The sequence below is a fragment of the Sapajus apella genome, unplaced genomic scaffold (genome assembly GCF_009761245.1).
Source record: "Sapajus apella isolate SASKATOON/1434 unplaced genomic scaffold, GSC_monkey_1.0 scaffold62, whole genome shotgun sequence".
NCBI classification, from domain to species: domain Eukaryota; kingdom Metazoa; phylum Chordata; class Mammalia; order Primates; family Cebidae; genus Sapajus; species Sapajus apella.
The window spans coordinates 2,942,257-2,959,326 of record NW_022437002.1 but is presented as its reverse complement, the minus strand read 5'-3'; the positions used below and the strand labels follow the sequence as shown (position 1 = coordinate 2,959,326).

Genomic DNA, 17,070 nt, shown 5'->3' with positions numbered 1-17,070 from the left:
CCTGCCACCGCTGCTGCTGCTGCTGCTGGCGGGGCACGCCGCGGGGGTGAGTGACACGCGCCCGGACCCCAGCCACGGCCCCCCGGCCCCCGACCGCGACCCCCGCCCCGGGACCCCGCTCCCTCCCCCCCGGGCTGCCTACCCCGGGCCGCGGTACCCACCGCCCCTCTCCGCTCCCTGACCCCCGAGCGCCCCTCTCCGCTCCCTGACCCCCCCGGAGTTCCCCGCTAGCTGGCATCCGCGGGGACAGGCCGCCCCCGCCGCCGGTCATCTTCGGGGGGCTCATCTCTCCTTCCTTTTGAGACCCCTCCCCAGAGGGAATCCCGGGCGGGAACCCGAGCACGGGTCCCTCTTCCCCACCCCCCAGTGGCTCCGGGAGCTGCCTCCTGCGCTGGCCTGGGAGGCGCGGGAAGGGCCCGGCAGGGAGCTGGGGGTCGCCGTCCCGGCTGGGTGTGTCTTGGGGTGGGAGTGTGCCTGGCTCCTGCCTCGTGGGTGTGCCCAGACCTCGGCCACTTTTTGGGAATCGGGTCGGTTCCCCCTCCGAGGGGAGGGTGTGCATTTGGTTTTTCCCAGGGTCGCGGCAGCCGGCCCGGCTGGGAGGGGGAGGTGGAGGTGGAGGTGGAGGGTGACTTGGTGAAGGTGACCTGAGGGGGGAGTGAGGGTGACCCTGTGTGTGGCACTTCAGTGAGGGGTGCGGGGACCTGTGGGGTGTGTGCAGGTGGAGGATGTGTCTGCCACATGGGTGGGTGCCAGTGTGCCCTCCCGTTGGTGGTCGTGGGAGGGTGACCCATTGTGCATGATGTGTGCCTGTGTCCGGCTGGGCCACTGTTGGCCATGGCTCTGTGTGCCTGCAGTGGGTGAGTGTGTGTGCAAGAGACCTCTGTGGTGGGCGTGTGCTTGGACCCATGGGAGTGTGAGTATGTGTGAGTGCACACACCAGCGTGTGCATGCAGGTGCTTGGGTGACCCTGGGCATGGGACAAGGACCCCTGAGGGGGACCAAGCGTGTGCAGGTGGAGGAGAGGGTGTGCATGAGGTGACCCTTGAGTGTCTCTTTGAGTGACCGCAGCAGCCGCTTGGTCCCAGCTCCATCAGGGAGGGCAGAGGAAGGAAGGAGCTCATCCTCCTTTGAGGGACCCAGCTCCCAAGTGAGTTCTTGTTGGGTGTGTGTCCAGATCCTGGCTCAGGCAGGCTGGAGATTTCTAGGTCCAGCCTCCCTGGTTGGCTCCGGAGCTATGCTGTCCTGCATCCCCCCCAGGCCTGTCAAGCAACCCTGGGTGCCCAGCTGGCCTCTGCAAGTCCCTTCCTCTTCTGGCCTCAGTGGGCCAGTCACTAAGACAGGAGGAGGACAGGTAAGGGCTCCAAGCCTGCTTCTTGGTTGGACAGTCCTCTCCTCAGCCTTCCCCATCTAGGGGCTGTCAGCTGGAGGGAGGGGAAGTATTGAGTGCCCACCTGTGTGAAGTGCCTGCTGGCCAGATGTCTCATTCCCAGCTCTCCCCCAAGTGGGGCGAGAGGAAAAAGTCTCTGGGAAGGTTGGAGACCCAGCGCACCCTAGCAGCTGCAGTCGCCTTCTCAGCCGGATTTCTGAAAGACCATCCTTAAAATCAAAGGCTTGGGAATCACACAACCCTGGGTTCCAGTCCTGCCACCCCCACCGATTCATGGCGTGATTTGGGCAGGTCATCTTACTTCTCTGACCCTTGGTTGTCCCTCTGTGAAGTGGGGCTAATGACACCTTCCTCAGAGGGTGAAAACTCAATGAGGTGACGGATGAGTGTCCTGAGAAGGAGCTCCACAGTCACGTGGGGTGCACATGAATGAAAGGCTCGGGACAGAAGGCTTTAGATCTGGAGGCCAGGTGGAGCACGGGGCAGGCCACTTCCCTTGCTGAATAAGGCTAATAATTCATGCACCACGAGGTGGTAGAAAGGCTTAGTGGGAGCATTTAATAGCCTCATACACAGTAGGGCCTCTCAAGGCAGGTGCCCTGAATCTGAGAGGTGTGGCTCAGACCCAGTGTTGGTTGGCAGATCAAGCAGACCCCCAGAGTATGGGCTTGGAGGCAGAGAGAGTGGGCGGGGCCTGGGGGAGGGCAGGAATGGGACTCCTGGTGAGGTGATGGGGAGTAGAGTGTCCTCCAGGCCTCACATCTTCCCAGGGGTCAGGCTGTCAAGGAGGGGGCGTCATCTTGCCTGTCCTCATCTGGCTTGGGAGTAAAAGGGTTAATGGGTGGTACCTGGTTGCTGGGTTCACAGGAGAGGTAGAGGGCAGTGCCTGCAGCAGGAAGGACTGAGGTTAGATCAGAAGACATGCAGCCAGGGAGGCTCTGGGGTGGCCTTGGTAGACGAGCAGTGGCTGGCTCAGGGCAGGGCAGGGCAGGGACATGGTGACCCTTGGGTTGCCTGTCAGCCTCTCTGTGTGTGGTGTGTGTGTGTGTGTGAGTGTGTGTGTGTGTGTCTTTGTGTCTTTTAGTATGGCGATAGCAGGGATAGCAGGCCTCATTCACACTGCAGATGGTGAATTGTGGGGTGTGTGTGTGGGTGTCTCCTGGCATCTCCTTTGAGGAGTCCCTCTTCTGACAGACCAAGTGACCAGGACTCTGAGGGACATCTGCCTTTAAGGCCATCTCAGCTACTGTACTTAAGTTACCACTCAGAAAGTTTTGGAGTGTGAGGATCTAGAAATTTTAGCTTTTGAAACATGTTCTTTTAAAAGTCCAGGGCGGGAAGGAATCTTAGATGTTGGTCTTATTAGAATACTCCCAGTGATGGGAGACCGCTACTTCGAGGCTGTGTGACCTTGTGAAAGTCACCTAACCTTTCTGTGCCTTAGTTTCCACCTCTTTAAAATGAAGAGAATGAGAGAATGGAAGGGCTGTGTTTGGAACGCTTTTCGCCCAGTACCTAGTACCTACTAAGTACCCAACAGATGTGGATTTCTTGTTCTTTTACAAAGTTGCTGTACTGTGTTTGGGAAGGTGGGAGGGGTGGGGAGTGGAAGGGTGGGAGGCGCGTGTGTGTGTGAGTGTATGTGTGTGCGAGTGTGTGTGTGTATGTGTGTGAGACTGTGTGTGTGTGTGTGTGTGTCTGTGTGTGTGTGTGTGTGTGTGTGTGTCTGTAGGGGGTAGGGGGGATCAGTAGGGAATCCTTTTGAAGTCCCAGCACCAGGCCCAGTGGTTCCTGCTCCCTCCCCACCCTGTTTCAGCCATCCCTGCTTTTCTCCCCTCTGGGCTCCCCTGGGTGACTGTGAGCCCTGGGTTGCCAGGATGAGAGTGTCCTCACCAGAACATGGAAAGTTGGGGGCCCCTGGGCTGTTCTGGGCCAGGCTCTCGGGTGAACCATCTCTCCTTCCAGCATCTGGGGGACAGACACAGGGACACCACAGGTGTATGTTGCCTGTTAGCTCCAAGGTAGCAGGGCCTCTGGGTACAGACACCTCCTATGTGATTTCTGGTAAGGGATTTCTCTCTGTCTCAAAGTCCTTATCTGTAAAAGGGGGACAGTAACAGTGTCAGCCTCACAGGAATGTTGTGATTTGGAAATTAGCTGCTTTAGTAGACCGAGCACACCTGCTGCATAGTGAGCTCTCAGGAGATGGAACCTTTCTAGGAGGCAGCATGGATGGGGTCAGGGAAGGCTTCCTGGAGGAGGAGGGTTTTGAGCTAAGCAATGAAAATGATCGTGACATGACACTAGCAGGCTATAGCCTGCCCTAGCCCTCAGCTTTCTTACCTGCCAACTGGGGGCAAATACTTGGCTTTTAAAACCATTACTTGGTGGGGGTGGGGGTGTGTGACACTATCCTCATGGCATGGTTAGGGCTTGAACCTGAAGCCTCCTGCTCTGTGGAGGAGTGAGCACAGTGCCTCCAGCTGTGAGTTCGTCGTTGGGGGTTGGTGTGAAGTGGACTGTGCTGGAGAAAAAAGCGAAAGAAAACAATAAACGAAAAACAAAAAATGGCCTTTTGAAACCCAGCGGCTCCTCCCACCTCATAGAACGGGGCCTAGAGTCCCTGGGGGTCCTGGGCAGCAGGAGCGGTGGCAGTGGTGGTGAGAGTGAGCGGGGCTTATCCCAAGGGGCAGAGAGGTCACATTTCCAGAGAGGCCTGCCCACCAAGCGCTTGACATGTATTGGCTTAATTCCTCCTTATGATAGTCTTTTGATGTGGGAATTATTATAACCTCCATTTTATTTTATCTGTTTATTTAGAGACAGAGTCTCACTCTGTTGCCTAGGCTGGAGTGTGGTGGTGTGATCTTGGCTCACTGCAACCTCTCCTTCCTGAGTTCAAGTGATTCTCCTGCCTCAGCCTCACAAGTAACTGGGATTAGGCACATGACACCAGGCCTGCCTAATTTTTGTATTTTTAGTAGAGATGGGAGTTCACCATGTTGCCCAGGCTGGTCTCAAACTCCTGACCTCAGGTGATCCGGCCACCTCAGCCCCCCTAAAGTGCTGGGATTACAGTCATGAGCTACAGTGCCCTGCCAGAACCCCCATTTTACAGATGAGAAAACTGAGGCACAGAGAGGCCTCAGTGACTTGCTCAAAGTCACACAGCCAGAAGTGGCAGAGCTGGTTTGAGTTAGGGCCTCATGGGATAGTAGGACTGGGCTGTGGTCCTAAATCTACCCCCTTTTGCTGATCTTAGGCAAGCAACTTCACCTCTCTGGGGCCTCCCTGCCCCCCAGATCATGTCTGCATTAGCTACTGTTTAGTAAGTGCCTGCCTTTGTGTGTGGGGTCCCGTATCTTTTCTCACTTAATTCTTCCATAGCCATGGAGATTGGCGATGCTGCCTCACCGTGTGGGAGGGATTGGCCAGGGCTCTTTCTCCTCTGCTGCTTCCCAAGGCTCTGTAGTCTGAAAAGCAGCTACTCTGAGGGCTACTGAGGGTGTATAGGGGTGGGGAGAGAGCTTTATAAACTGCGAAAGGCTGTCAACAAGACTGTGTGTGCATGTTTGTGTGTACGTGTGTGTGTGCATGTGTGTACATGTTTGTGTGCATGTGCCCGCACACGTGTGCAGAAGTGGGCTTATGTGTGGGTCTCATGGTCAGGGCACAGGAGAGGGGAAATGATTGGAATCTCAGGATGAGAGGGGTCTAAAAAGCCGCCATAAGCCCTGATGTGCACCAGATGTCCCCAGTATTGGGGGCTCACTCTGCAGAGGTGACCAGGCCTGCCTTTAATCCCTTCTGACCTGTAGAAAGTATGAGGAGGCCAGCCTGGTACGGTGGCTCATGCTTGTAATTCCAGCACTTTAGGAGGCTGAAGTGGGTGGATCACGAGGTCAGGAGTCAAGACCAGCCTGGCCAAGATGGTGAAACCCTGCCTCTACTAAAAATACAAAAATTAGCCAGGCATGGTGGTGGGTGCCTGTAATCCCAGCTACTCGGGAGGCTGAAGCAGGGAATTGCTTGAACCTGGGAGGCGGAGGTTGCAGTGAGCCAAGATTGCGCCACTGCACTCCAGCCTGGGTGACAGAGCAAGACTCCCCCTCAAAAAGAAAAAAAAAAAGTATACGCGGGCCAAACCTGTGTTCCTGCTGCCCTTTCTCTGAGCACTGGTCCCGCTGCAGCTAAGATTCTCTCTGGCCTAACAGCAATTGAGGCTTAGAGATGGGGTGTGACTTGGTGGGGGTCTCCCAGCTCTTAGTAGTGTCAGTACTTTCTTGATAGACCTTGAGCTTCCTGGGCAGGCTTGTGACTGCCTTGTTTTCTCACTGAACCGCCAGGGACCACCCTGTGCCTGGTGCAGGCTTGACTGAATGGTTCAAAGGAGTGAATGAATTAGGGAATAAAGGAACGAAGGAAGCCAGGACTGTGAGCTTTGGAGCCCAGGTGGGGGCTTGTGTCCTTTTCCGTGTAGGTGGGTTGGAGACAGTGAGGCTGGCAGAGTCCTGCTGCATGCAAGGCATGTGCCCATGGGCTGGGAGGCGCCAGGGGGCTGCCGTGGGCAGGCCTTTGGTCTGAGGTCTGAGTGCCAAGGCACTGCCACCACCACGTCTGGGCGGGACTGAGGGACTGTGGCTCTGGGCTCCAGCCCAGCTGCTTGGAGCCCTGTGATTTTGTGTCTCAAGGGGCAGGGTGGCCAGAGCCAGGAGCTGCCCAAGGCCCAGGCTCTTGCTCCCTTCATCCCCTTGAACCCTTGTCCCAGCAGAGAGCAGGGTCTAGCTTGGACTGCCTGACCCGTCTCACTGGCCCCTCCAGGCCCCTGTGCTCTATAACATCACATCCTGGGAACATCGGGCTGGATCGTGATAAATATTTGTTGACAGCGTTGCACCCCCCCCCACTTGCCTTGGCTCCCAGCCTCCCCAGATTCCAGGAGGCCGGGTAGCCTTCACTTCCGTCCCCCCTCCCACCGTGGCCAGTGGGGTAGCCACTCCCCTCCCCGAATGACCAGGCCCAGTCTCAGCGCCAAACAGGAAGCCATGATTACAGGGGAAGCCTGAATGGCCACGGCTGAGGGCCTGGCAGTGGGGGTGGCGGGGGCCCCGACAAATGATCTGGCCCTTTTCTTACCTGGCTGCTGTGGGTGGAGGACAGGGACCGCTTACACTGTCCTTTTATAGCAGGTGGAGAGGGTTCTACAATCCCTATTGCCCCCACTGGCTGAGGCCTGCCTTCTCCCCCCGCCCCCGGCCTTGGCGCTATGTCTGTTTTGGAGTGTCTAAGCCTGAGGGGGCAGCTTCAAGTCATAGAAGGAGCAGAGATCCTGGGGTCAACTGGTTCAGGGTTGAAATCCTGGCTTTGTCACATTCCTGCTGTGTGACCTTGGTGAGTTCACCTAATCTCTCTGAACCTGCAGTCTGCTTTTCTTTAGAATGGGACCTCACCGTTGTTTGAGAATTAGTAAGGTAAAGTACTACAGTAAACAAGGAGCGGGCTGCTCCTGCAGATGTGTTTTTCCTTTCACCTGCCTTGGTTTTTGTTCTTTTCCTGTCCCTCTCTGGGTCTTACTGAAGAACTACTGCTTGGGGGTGAGGAGTAGCATTTTCTTTTGGAGAGAGTGGAAAACTGGAAACTAAGTTTGAATGATCATGGATGGCCAGAAGGAGAAACCTGGGGGGCGGGGGGTACCCTTAGAAGGAGACCATGGGCCAGGACTCCCAACTGGAGCCAGCAGGACTTAAGCTAGATTAGAGGAAGCACTTTCCAGGGTCCATGGTGCTGGGTTTCTGGGGCGCTGGTTCTCCAGAGCTGTTGGGGAGCCTGCAGTCCATCCTGCATGATGACTCTTCAGCCCCTTCCAATCCTGGAGCTCCAGAAAGGCCCCGTTATTTGCAGCTTGAGCCCAGGACATGGTGACTGGGTGCTTTCCATTTTCCTCCCAGCTAGGGAGCACCCCGGCTGTGTTCTGTCTGTCACACGGGCCCTGGCTCAAAGTAGGTGACTGTTTATGTTTACACAGGACCTCAGGGGTGGAGAGTCCTAGAGATATGACCCGCCCCGCAGCCTGACGTCCCACAGCTGCTGCTCCAGCCACAGCCTGGGGCCTTGCCCATGCATTGGGGCTGGCTCTCCAGCCTTAGAGGGTCTCACTAAGCCTCCCCACCTCTCTTGGGAGGAGGGCTGGTGGCATTCCCCTTATTTAGAGGTAGGCTCAGAGATGTGAAGTCATCTGCCAAAGCACACACAGCTGGTGGAGTCTGGTGTTCATTTGCCCCTTCTCCTACCCTGGAGCCCCATCTGATCTTGTCATCACAGCCCCCACAGAGCCAGGGTTTTCTGGGGTGGGAGTGGCACTGGGGACAACACTGACTTGGACCTTCATCCTGCTTCTGGCTGGGCCGTGGGCTTCTAGGCTGCCGTCCGGTGTTGCTGCACCCTGGGGTTAGTGTTGGCCCAGGCACCCCTAGAGATTCCCGCACCCCCTGCACTGCCGGCTAGGACCCCCCCATCCATCCTGCCCTCCCCCATCCCTGCCTGCCAGCCAAGACTTTAATGAGGGTAATTTAGAATCAATCACCAGCGGGATCTGAGAAATCTAATTGCAGCAAACTGATTGCCAATTCGATTGCGGGCACCAGGGGGCTGCGGGCAGCTCATTAGACCTGTCCCCCTCCCTGGGCTGGGTTTGGGGGGGCTCCATAGGGGATGCAGGGCCTGAGTAGGCAAGGCTTCCGGAGAGCTGGGGGGAGGTGGACAGTTGTTTTGGGAACAGGGGAAGGGCATTGTTACCTGACAGAAGCCATACACTGTTCCCTGTCCAGGCCCACAGCTGGGGTGTAGGTGCCCTTGTCAGTCTTTACCTTCTGTCATCCACCCCTTGCTCACTGCCCCCTCCTCAAGGCTGGGCTGCCATTGTGGGGGTGTCTGCAGCTGCATCTTACCTGGTGCTTGCCCTCAAGATGCTCCCTGTGTCAGGGAGACGGACACAAGCACAGATGATGACGAGGACGATGATGACAAAGATAATGGCCAGTACTTACTGGCTGCATGCCGTGTGCTAGGTGTGGTCTTAAGTACTATCTCAGTGCATCCTCACCATGGCCCTGTGAGGCAGGCATTGTGACTCCATTTTACAGATGGGGACACAGAGGCCCAGAGAGGTTGAGCAGTGTGCCCACGGTGAGGCAATTAGCAAGACTGAGCCTGGAGCCTGGGTGCTTACAGAGATGCTCATTCAGGGGCATCAGGCAGGCTGGGGTTAGCATGCAGATGTGTGGGTTCCTGTATGGGTGCCAGGCTTGATAGACTGTGGTGCTCACTCAGCAGACATTTACTAAGCACTTGCTGTATAGGAAGCCCTGTGCAGGGCGCTGTCAGTGTTCAGTTGTGTCACATGTGTGTCCTGTGTCTTGTCTGGCCGTGCCTTGCTTCAGGCAGGTTTATTGGTGGCAGGTGCTTGTGCCAGTGTGAGATCTCGAGGAGGGAATTAAAGAGAAGCAGGGAGGAAACCCTCCCCCTCCTCTCTGACAGGCTGAGCCCCAGCTCTGCCATTAGAAGTGGGTGGATATGGCTAAGTGACTCTTGATTCAGTCTTAGTCTCCTCTTCTGTCAAATGGAGCCGGTGATCCCTGACCTGCTAGGTGGTGGTGAGGAGTGGTGCTGGGAGCTGCAGCTGGTTAAAAGGAACCTGCTGCTGGGTGATGACCTTAATTATTATGCATTCCCCAAGGTGGTTATGTCTCAGAGGTGAATCCGCCACTAGCTTGTCAAGTGATAGTGGGCAGCGTTTTCCCTCTCTGGGCCTCTACTTCCACATCTGTTAAATGGGAAGAGTGAGTGGGGTGACTCAGGGGCCCTTGTAGTCTTCAGATTTGAGGAACTGTCAGAAAGAGCTGAGGCCAGATAGGGCAGGGCCTGACCTACGTTGGCCCGGTGGGGAAGGGCAGGCAGGATGGCTGCCTGGGTGGGGAGGGGAGGCCTGCTCCCTTCATGTGGCTTGTCTATGGTTCCTCTTGGGCCAGGGTAGGAGGCGTCTCTTTCTTTACCCATCACACTGAGCACCGTCTCCCTCCCTGACCCCTGTGACGTGATCATCAGTTCCAGGCTAGCTGGGGGCTGGGCAGGGAGTCCAGTACCTGGATCCTTATCCCCTGTGTGCCTCTGACCTGCCAGCTACTTTGGCCACTGTTTGCTGATGGCCCCTCTGTGTCTGGGCTCTGCTAAGCACTAGGGACTCCCAGGGGGCTCAGCTTGGTCCCTGACCTCAGGAAGCTCTCAGTTCGGTGAGGGAATAGGTCAGGGAATGAGAAGTTGATTTAGACCCTGAAGACTAGGAAGGCTCCATGGAGGAGGTGTCCTTTGTACCAGGCCATGGCAGATGGCAGCACATTGATAAGGGGACTAGGAAGGACAAAGGCTCAGAAGTGGGGAAGGTTGCAGTATATCAGGGAGCTAAAGTGCTGGTAAATGCAGCATTTCCCAACCTGGGGAGGGAGGGCCACATGTGGAGAGGGGAACACACCTCCCTTGGTGGCCAGGGGTCACTGCTGTAGGGGGCTGCCCTTTCTAATGAGAGTGTTGTTTCATGCGTTTAATGGAAAGTCACTGGGTGTCTCTTGGGTGTCTGGCCTTGTGACTCTGTTCTGGGGCTGAGTATTTGAACCCCACAGGTCCTACACATGGAAGACCTTACTGGCTCACAAGGTGGGCTTTGAGTCCAAACCAAGGCATTTGGGTACCATCCTGCAGGTAGAGGGTGCTGGTCTGTAAAATAGGGCCTGCCCTGCTGTCCTGAGGAGGTAGCATGAGATGCCAGAGCTTGGAGGTGACAATATTGAGTTCCGCCCCTTGAATGCCTGCCACACACAAAACACTCTCCCAGATGTCTCATCTATAAGCACTCAATCCTTAGCCTCATGAGGGAGATACCATTGTAATCTTCATTTTACAAAAGAGGAATCAAGGTACAGGGAGGTTAAATAGCTTGTCCCAGGTCATAGAGCCAGTAAGTGGCCCAGTTGGGATTTGAACCCAAGCAGCCTGCCCCTCCACCCCAGAGTCCCATCTAGTGCATAAGCACTGCTTCGTGCTGCCATGTGCCTTGTAGACTGGAAAGTGTGGTATCCCTCCAATGTGAACTTGCTAGGTACCTGAACTAATGTGGCTGTTGTCGGGCAGGCCCTTACCCAGGACTTCGGGCTCCTGGCTTCCACATGGGTCTGTTCTCTGCCGCATGCTTTCTGTCCATATGGGCTATGGGCAGAGGCTAACCCAGGCTGGGGAAAGGTCTGACAGCTGGAGAGAATTTCAGCTGGAAGGATCCTTGAAAATACTCTTGTCCAAATTGTTCATTGTTCCAAAGGGGACACTGAGGCCAAAGCATTGACCTTGAGTCATCATGACTATCTTCTGTAACTCAGCTTTCTTATATTACATTTGGGGAAGTTGCAGCTTAGAAGTACAATGATTTCCCCAAAGTAACACAGCAAGTTGGTGGCTAAGCTGGGACTAAGAACTCTGTCTCCTGACTCCTGGACAGGGCACTATCCCCTGTACTATGTTTCTTTTCTTTTTTCTTTTACTTTCTTTTTTTTTTTTTTTTTTTTTTTTTTTTGAGACAGGGTCTCACTCTGTTGCCCAGGCTGGAGTGCTGTGGCATGATCTCGGCTCACTGCAACCTCCACTTCCCTGGGTTCAAGCGATTCTCCTGCCTCAGCCTCCCGAGTAGCTGGGATTACAGGTGTGCACCACCACGCCTGGCTAATTTTTGTATTTTTAGAAGAGACGGGGTTTCACCATGTTGGTCAGGCTGGTCTCAAACTCCTGACCTCATGATCCGCCCGCCTCGGCCTCCCAAAGTGCTGGGATTACAGGTGTGAGCCACCGCGCCTGGCCCATGTTTCTTCACTTGTCTCTGCTCTATCCAGAATGCAGGCTCAGCTCCTCTCACAATCCTCTTCTGGGAAAACTTTCTTGACCACCCCAACTGCCTTTATGCCCAGTATTTCCTATGCCAAATTAATTCCTGTCAGTGCCTTCAATGTACTTCTTCAGCCTCATTCCTTTGCCTTACCACCCTTCTGTTTTTTTTTTTTTGTTGTTGTTGTTGTTGTTTGTTTTTTGTTTTTGTTTTTGACATGGAGTCTTAGTCTGTCACCCAGGCTGGAGTGCAGTGGCAGGATCTTGGTTCACTGTAATCTCCGCCTCCCAGGTTCAAGTGATTCTCCTGGCTCAGTGTCCTGAGTAGCTGGGATCTACAGGTCCATGCCACCATGCCTGGCTAATCTTTTTGGAGTTTTAATATAGATGGAGTTTTACTATGTTGGCCAGGCTGGTCTTGAACTCCTGGCCTCAAATGATCCACACACCTCAGCCTCCCAAAGTGCTGGGATTACAGGGGTAAGCCATTGCGCCCGGCCTGTACATCCCATACTCCTACCAGCCAAGACATCCTGAGCACAGAGCATACCATTATACCATTGTCTTTTTTCTTCATGCCTACCCATGTGCTGTTTTCTGTTTATGGACTGTTCCTTTATTCTTCAGTGAACTCCTACTCATCCTTTCAAACCCAGCACAGATGTCCTCTGTTCTGAGAATCCATTAATGACCCCTCCTACCAGCCCCCTACCAGCCCCCAAGCGCAGTGAGCTACTCCTCATCCTCCTCTCTCCTGCCTCCCTCCTCTAGCTTACCAGGTGCATCTTCTACAAGTTAGGATTTTTTGCCAAGCCCAATTCTGTAATTTCACATAACAATGTGTGGTTCCCCACAGGGTTACATTGTTACCACCTTGGAGCTCTCACTTGGATACATTGTTGCAGCTGCTAATTCCCCATTACATCATCTCCCTGCCTAACCCTCACACGCAGTACTTTGTTACATTTCCCCAAATTCTGACAGTGCCACTTTGTTTCTTTTCTCTGCTTTCACACTTCCTCAGTCTGTTTCACTTCTAGTTCTCCCCTGTTGTTACACCTTGTCCTTTCTCCCCAGCCCATGTGACCCTTCCCCCCCAGAGTGGAAGAAGAGGAGAGTGGAGCCTGGCAGCAGTGAGTGGTACGCACGAGGGGATGCAGGCTTTCCAACCCCAGTGGGTTGTGCGAGTGCAGGCAGGGAGGGTGCGTGAGAATCTGCTGGGCTCCGTCTTTCTGGAGAGTGGACGGACTGTGGGCTTGGAGGCTTAGGCTTGGTTTTGAGAGACTTTCCCCTCTCCAGCTTCCCTCCTCTCTAGCTCCTCCTCAGTCTGCTCAGCCCCTCTCCCTCCTTCCCTGCTCCCACCCTCCTCTTCTTACTTGCTTCCTCCCCCTGCTCTGCTTCCTTAGAGGCCCTTGTCTTGCACCCTGGGTGGTTGGAACCTGCCATCTCCCTGGCTGTGACTCACCAGGGTCAGGATCTGAGGGTTCCCCTTGGGGACAGGGATCTTGAGGGCTGAGAGGGTAGTTAGGGCCAAGGCGAGAGGGATTCTTGATTCTTCTTTAGTTCCTTGCCCTCCTGGCCCCAGAACTCACAATTCCCTGCATCTGTCCCTCCAGGAACTTTGGGGGCAAAGAACCAGGAATCGGCCCTGGCCTTGCTGTTCAGATGAGGAGACTGAACCCAAAGATGAAGCGTGGCTGTTCAGGGTCACTCAGCAGTGAGAGGAGGAACAGCTCCTGGGGTCCTAGCCACCACATGGCCTCTGGGAGCTGAGCCCTAGCTGGATCCTATTCTCATGTGAGCTGGGGAGCTGGGGGTCTTGTAGGGACACAATCTCACATGCAGAAGGGGCTCAGCTCTATCTTGAGGGATGGGCTGCAGGGCTGCAGGTGAGGCCAGGGAATCCTTTTTCCACGTGGAGCCAAGGCTGTGTCTCTGTTTAGGAATTGGGCTTGGGTTAGGGGTTTGCGTGTGCTTGCAACATGTGTGATGGTGTGTTGCTGTGTGTCTGTGCTGATGCGTGGGGCCCTGGTGTCTGTAGGAAAAGGTGTTTGTAGCCTCTGCCGGGGGATCAGGAGTCCCCCAGCTGCTGTGCCTCCCTCTGTGTCAGCTGCAGGAGCTTTCCTGCAACACTGTGGATTAAGGAAGTTGGAAGACGCTCTCTCTACCTTGGGAGGCTCAGATGCATGCTTATAGATGAAGGAATGCGGACCTGTGCACATGCCCTTATCCTGTGCACACATGTAGAGACAGAGACAGGGACACACACGCTCTGCCATGTGCACAGGCACCACTCAGAGATACAGCCCTCCATGCTCACATGAACACACTGAGACCCACACAGGCATCTAAGCCGCTCCAGACAGCCCTAGGTGTACATACTCGGATGTACCTAGATATAGACACACACCCAGAAACACCCCTGAATGTGTTTAGATATGCGGTACATGCCTGTGTGCGCCCGCGCACACACACACACACACACACACACACACACACTCTACCACACACACACACACATTCACACTGCAGGGGCTCTGAGCTACCAGAATGTGTTTGTCCTTAATCCCAACTCTTAATCCCAGGGTCTAGGAGCCCAGGCCACAGGGGCAGCTGATCATCTGGCCTCTTTGGAGGTGATTAAGGCAAGAGCAGAGTGAGAGAGAGAGAGAGAGAGAGAGTGTGCGTGTGTGTGTGTGTGTGTGTGTGTGTGTGTGGGAGCTTTGTTCTCTGCCTGACCTCCAGGGACACTTCCCCAGTCCCCCACGCCCCCCACCAAAAAACCAACCTTGGATTCCTTCGGAGATTGTTATGTGTAATTTACCAAACTGGATGCCGGCAGGCTAGGGAGTGGCAGGAGAGGGAATGTGGCTGTGTCCCTGAGGAAGGTGACAGCTGGGGTCAGAGAGGCCAGAAGAGGCGGGTCCCTTTATTTCACCTCCTGGTTGGGGAAACCCTGATCAGAGTCTTCGGGGCTGAGGCCTTGTGGGGATTCTCATTTCTGGGGGGATCCTGTTTCTCTGGTCAGAGCATGTCTGACTCAGTGGGAAAATGTTGCCCAACCAAGAGATGCCAAAGTTGGGGCCCTAAGCAGGGAGGAGGAGTGGTCGCCTGGGACGAGGGTGGGATGGGGACACCTCCATGAGGAGGAGACACCTGAGCTGGGCATTGAGGGTGCTGGCTCCTGGGGCATTTGGAAATTCATGGGAACACTTTTGGTTGTCACAGTAGTGGGAGTGCAGCTGGCACTGGCCAGGTGGGGGTTGGGCTGCTAAATGACTTCAGTGTCCAGAACAGTCCCACTGGTAGAAAATTGTCCTGCCCAGATAGCAGTAGTGCTGCTTTTCACAAATGTTCGGTCATGGGACATGGTTGGGGGAGTTCGGAGGCAGCTCCTGCTGGGCGGAGCGGGTGTGGACCAGGGCACAGAGGTGAGATGGTCTTCGTCACGCCATGGGAGGGAGTAATATTCCACATGACCCAGGGCACTGTGGAGGTGCACAGAGATTGTGCCCGACTTGTGCCTTCCCCACCTTTAGCACCTCCCTCTCTTTGCCTTTCCATATTTAGAGGGATGTGTGTCCTGTGCTGTCTCTAAGGGGACGGCCATGATAAATGGTGGAAAGAAGGCATTTGGGCATCAGCCCAGATTGGCTCTTGGGCTGCCCTTGCCTGGTGGAGCTCCCTCCAGGGGAGGGGGCCACACTGGGCTTCGGATCCTGCCTGGGGAGGCTCAGGGAGGAATTCCTGGTGGAGAGGGTGGGTCAGCTGAGACCTCAGAGAGTTTGGGTCAGGGAGGCTACATTTGGGTGACACGTGAGGAGTTGAGGGCAGGCCTCATCCCTGGGCTGCAGAGGTAGGGACAGGGTACTCAGGGTCCTTGGGCCCGGGCAGGTGTTTGGACTCTGTCTGAGCTCAGTGGGGAGAGGAGGAGCCTGTGGCTGTGTGGAGGAGGGGCTAGCAGGACACCCGGGGTACAGGGGACCTGCAGGAAGCTGGAGGAGGATGTCAGGGGAGGGGGCATGAGCAATGTGGTTTTCTTTGGCTCCCTGCACCCCAGTGCTGGGACTGAGGGGCAAGGGGTCCTTGTAGAGTTCTTGGCCTCCCCACTCAGGGTATCTGTGGTCCCTGCCTGGCAGTCTAAGGCACTGTGAAGGCATCTCCCTTCTTAATGGCTGAGTCCAGAAGGGGGAAGCCAAGGTGGTGAGGCTCAAGGCAGGGCCTAAGGTGTTTCAGGCTTCATAACTGAGTTCAGCCAGGCAAGGGGGGTGGGGATGCTGGGGAGAGGGCTTACCGAGGACTTTCTAGGCAAAGGCCTGGTAGGTCCATTCCAAACAGGCCTCTGCCAGGGAGTAGAGTGGAAACCAGCCTGGGGGTTGGCAGCTGCCAGATGTGCTGGGTGGGGGCTGGTGCTTGGGAGCCAGGTAAAGGTGGGGCCGGGGAGAAGGGCCTCAGGGTTGCCCTAGACAGCCACAGGGACAGAGGGCAGGTGGACTTGAGTTTAAATTCAGGCATGTTTCACCACTGGGGCCTTGACAGGCTCTGTCCCTTCCCTGGTGGGGACATATCCTCAAGTAGCCACATGGTCAGAGGGTGGGGTGGGGGCATCCAGAACCGCCAAGGGCTGCAGCTGGAACGCCGAGGTCGAGGGATGGAGACAGCAGCCAGCCTGGGTCTGGAGTTGCCTCCCTTCCCTGGAGTCTCTGAAGACTCTGGGCTGAGCCTGAACTCCTCCACTGGCCCCACCTCACAAAGTGGCTTTTGAATAGCATAGAAGAGGCAGTTGCTGAGCTGGGCCTTTCCCACTTGTGGTCTGCGGAGTAAACATTTGCCCGTCCAGGGGTGGGGGCTGTGGTGGCTTCACCTGGGGCTTGGTAAAAAGATGCTCAAATGGGAGAGGAGGCGAGCAGGGCCAAGACAAGCATGCTGTCAGGAAGAGGAACGCTGGGCTTCTCTGGAGGACCTGAACTTGATCCAGGCTCTGCTGTGTGACTCTGGCCAAGTTTCTTGTCCTCTCTGAGCCTCAGTCTCATATTCCTTATTATTTTTGAAACAACAGCTTTATTGATAAATAACTCACATATAGCTTGCCCATCTAAAGTGTTTAATTCAGTGGTTTTTAGTATGTTTACACAGTTGTAAAACCATCACCAGTTTTAGAACATTTTTATCACCCCTGAAAGAAACCCTGTACCCATTAACAGTCACTCCCTGTTTCTCCCTGACCCCTGCAGGCATAGGCAATCACTCACCTGTCTTCTGTCTCTGGATTTGCCTGTCCTGGACATTTCATATAAATGGAATAATATAATATATAGTCTTTTGTGATCAGCTTCTTTCACTTAACATAATGGTTTCAAGGTTTATCCACATTGTAGTATCAGTATTAGTTTATTTATTTTTGAGACTGAGTTTTGCTCTCGTTGCCCAGGCTATAGTGCAGTGGCACAATCTTGGCTCACTGCAGCCTCAGTGTCCTGGGTTCAAGCGTTTCTCCTGCCTCAGCCTCCCAAATAGCATGTGCCACCACGCCCAGCTAATTTTGTATTTTTAGTAGAGGCGGGATTTCACCATGTTGCCAATGATGGTCTTGAACTCCTGACCTCAGGTGATCCACCCACCTTGGCCTCCCAAAGTGCAAGGATTACAGGTGTAAGCCACCGCGCCTGGCCTCAGCATTAGTTTATTTTTTTAAAATAATATTCCATTGTATGGATATGTCACATTTTATTCATTCATCAGCTAATGGATATTTGGGT

The 17,070-nt window shown here is 54.9% G+C and overlaps 1 protein-coding gene and 1 long non-coding RNA gene across 2 annotated transcripts in view; one reads left to right on the top strand and one right to left on the bottom strand.

Annotated features, from left to right (window-relative positions):
- The first annotated feature begins 6 nt into the window (after positions 1–6).
- The window catches only part of SDC3 (syndecan 3), a 93,898-nt gene continuing 76,834 nt past the window's right edge, over positions 7–17,070 (top strand). Inside the window, exon 1 of the mRNA XM_032246662.1 lies at positions 7–46. The gene's annotated coding sequence lies outside the window, so the exon portion shown is untranslated. The remainder of the gene's footprint in view (positions 47–17,070) is intronic.
- LOC116529153 overlaps positions 9,680–17,070 on the bottom strand; it is a 27,388-nt gene continuing 19,997 nt past the window's right edge. Inside the window, exon 3 of the long non-coding RNA XR_004259409.1 lies at positions 9,680–9,749. This is a non-coding gene — a long non-coding RNA (uncharacterized LOC116529153). The remainder of the gene's footprint in view (positions 9,750–17,070) is intronic.